Source organism: Salvelinus alpinus, unplaced genomic scaffold (assembly GCF_045679555.1).
Source record: "Salvelinus alpinus unplaced genomic scaffold, SLU_Salpinus.1 scaffold_673, whole genome shotgun sequence".
Taxonomy (NCBI): Eukaryota; Metazoa; Chordata; class Actinopteri; order Salmoniformes; family Salmonidae; genus Salvelinus; species Salvelinus alpinus.
In genome coordinates, this window is record NW_027256613.1 from 2352 (window position 1) to 5363 (window position 3012).

The 3012-nt window shown below is 44.3% G+C and overlaps 3 non-coding genes across 3 annotated transcripts; all 3 read left to right on the forward strand.

Annotated features, from left to right (window-relative positions):
* The first annotated feature begins 651 nt into the window (after window positions 1–651).
* Window positions 652–723, forward strand: trnae-uuc (transfer RNA glutamic acid (anticodon UUC)). Its single transcript has one exon. It is a non-coding gene; the product is annotated as a tRNA-Glu (tRNA).
* A 311-nt stretch (window positions 724–1034) lies between these two features.
* On the forward strand, window positions 1035–1107 carry trnar-acg (transfer RNA arginine (anticodon ACG)). Its single transcript has one exon. It is a non-coding gene; the product is annotated as a tRNA-Arg (tRNA).
* Window positions 1108–1702: 595 nt separating this feature from the next.
* On the forward strand, window positions 1703–1775 carry trnah-aug (transfer RNA histidin (anticodon AUG)). The gene has a single exon. It is a non-coding gene; the product is annotated as a tRNA-His (tRNA).
* The last annotated feature ends 1237 nt before the right edge of the window (window positions 1776–3012 follow it).

Sequence of the window (3012 nt, forward strand, 5' to 3'; positions counted from 1 at the left end):
ACTGATATCTTTCCGACAGGTAAGATCTAAACCAGGCCAGAACTTGTCCGTGTAAACCAATTTGGGTTTCCAGTCTCTCCAAAAGAATGTGGTGATCGATGGTGTCAAAGGCAGCACTAAGGTCTAGTAGCACGAGGACAGATGCAGAGCCTCGGTCTGACGCCATTAAAAGGTCATTTACCACCTTCACAAGTGCAGTCTCAGTGCTATGATGGGGTCTAAAACCAGACTGAAGCATTTCGTATACATTGTTTGTCTTCAGAAAGGCCGTGAGTTGCTGCGCAACAGCTTTTTCAAAAATTTTTGAGAGGAATGGAAGATTCGATATAGGCCGATAGTTTTTTATATTTTCCGGGTCAAGGTTTGGCTTTTTCAAGAGAGGCTTTATCACTGCCACTTTTAGTGAGTTTGGTACACATCCGGTGGATAGAGAGCTGTTTATCAATATTTAATTGATTCAAATCAAGCTGGGAATGATTCTGTATACTTTTCAGTGTGTCTGGCTGTTCTCTTTTCAAACACATTTTAGACTGATTTTATATGGGACTTTTCCCCAACATCTCTGAGAAAAAATATGGCGCTTGTAATTACAACAGGCATAATTTCAACATTTATAGGTTTGACCTTGATGTTTTTATAAACTAAATATCTTCCCATATGGTCTAGCGGTAAGGATTCCTGGTTTTCACCCAGGTGGCCCGGGTTCAACTCCCGGTATGGGAAAGAACATCTTGTCATGTGGCATGCACTTGCGCAACAACAGATTTTAACTGAATGCAGTATCACACAACACAACAATATTCCCTCAGCAACAAGAAATGTGACATGTTATGTAGATTCAAAATTGACAAGTCTTTTTAAACGTTGGATACACTTCATGTTTGCATTTCTTGCTCTGCAGTAAAATTCATGCAACAACAGGAGGATCGAATGAAGATATGCATCTGTAACAGAAAACCAAAGAACCTTGTCGGTGACAGACGCTATGACTGTGTACACTGGTCTAGGAGTGACCTGACTTCATCTCGTCTGTGGGGCCAGTGGCGCAATGGATAACGTGTCTGACTACGGATCAGAAGATTCTAGGTTCGACTCCTGGCTGGCTCGTCACTATATTTAATTGATTCAAATCAAGCTGGGAATGATTCTGTATACTTTTCAGTGTGTCTGGCTGTTCTCTTTTCAAACACATTTTAGACTGATTTTATATGGGACTTTTCCCCAACATCTCTGAGAAAAAAAATGGAGCTATTAATTACAAAAGGCATCATTTCAACATTTATAGATTTGTCTGTGATGTTTTTTTTAAGTAAGTGTTTTCCCATATGGTCTATCGGTAAGGATTTCTGGTGTACATACAGGTGTCATGGGTTCAACTCCCTGTATGGGAAAGAAAATCTTATTATTTGGCATGCACTTGTGTAACAACAGATTTTAACTGGCAGCAGTATCACACAACACAACAATATTCCCTCAGCAACAGGAAATGTGACATGTTATGTAGATTCAAAATTGACAAGGCTTTTTAAACGTTGGATACACTTCATGTTTGCATTTCTTGCTCTGCAGTAAAATTCATGCAACAACAGGAGGATCGAATGAAGATATGCATCTGTAACAGAAAACCAAAGAACCTTGTCGGTGACAGACGCTATGACTGTGTACACTGGTCTAGGAGTGACCTGACTTCATCTCGTCTGTGGGGCCAGTGGCGCAATGGATAACGTGTCTGACTATGGATCAGAAGATTCTAGGTTCGACTCCTGGCTGGCTCGTCACTATATCAATTTTATTTTATATAGCCCTTCGTACATCAGCTAATATCTCGAAGTGCTGTACAGACACCCAGCCTAAAACCCCAAACAGCTAGTAATGCAGGTGTAGAAGCACGGTGGCTAGGAAAAACTCCCTAGAAAGGCCAAAACCTAGGAAGAAACCTAGAGAGGAACCAGGCTATGAGGGGTGGCCAGTCCTCTTCTGGCTGTGCCGGGTGGAGATTATAACAGAACTATGCCAAGATGTTCAAAAATGTTCATAAGTGACAAGCATGGTCAAATAATAATCATGAATAATTTTCAGTTGGCTTTTCATAGCCGATCATCAAGAGTTGAAAAACAACAGGTCTGGGACAGGTGGCGGTTCCATAACCGCAGGCAGAACAGCTGAAACTGGAATAGCAGCAAGGCCAGGCGGACTGGGGACAGCAAGGAGTCACCACGGGCGGCAGTCCCGACGCATGGTCCTAGGGCCCAGGTCCTCCGAGAGAAAGAAAGAGAGAAGGAGAAAATTAGAGAGAGCCAAGATTTTCTAAATGTTCATAAATGACAAGCATGGTCAAATAATAATCAGGAATAAATCTCAGTTGGCTTTTCATAGCCGATCATTAAGAGTTGAAAACAGCAGGTCTGGGACAGGTAGGGGTTCCGTAACCGCAGGCAGAACAGTTGAAACTGGAATAGCAGCAAGGCCAGGCGGACTGGGGACAGCAAGGTGTCATCATGCCCGGTAGTCCTGACGTATGGTCCTAGGGCTCAGGTTCTCAGAGAGAAAAAGAGAACGAGAGAATTAGAGAGAGCATACTTAAATTCACACAGGACACTGGATAAGACAGGAGAAGTACTCCAGGTAACCAACTGACCCTAGCCCCCCGACACATAAACTACTGCAGCATAAATACTGGAGGCTGAGACAGGAGCGGTCAGGAGACACTGTGGCCCCATCCGAAGAAACCCCCGGACAGGGCCAAACAGGAAGGATATAACCCCACCCACTTTGCCAAAGCACAGCCCCCGCACCACTAGAGGGAAATCCTCAACCACCAACTTACAATCCTGAGACAAGGCCGAGTATAGCCCACAAAGGTCTCCACCACAGCACAAACCAAGGGGGGGCGCCAACCCAGACAGGAAGATCACGTCAGTAACTCAACCCACTCAAGTGACGCACCCCTCCTAGGGACGGCATGAAAGAGCACCAGCAAGCCAGTGACTCAGCGCCTGTAACAGGGTTAGA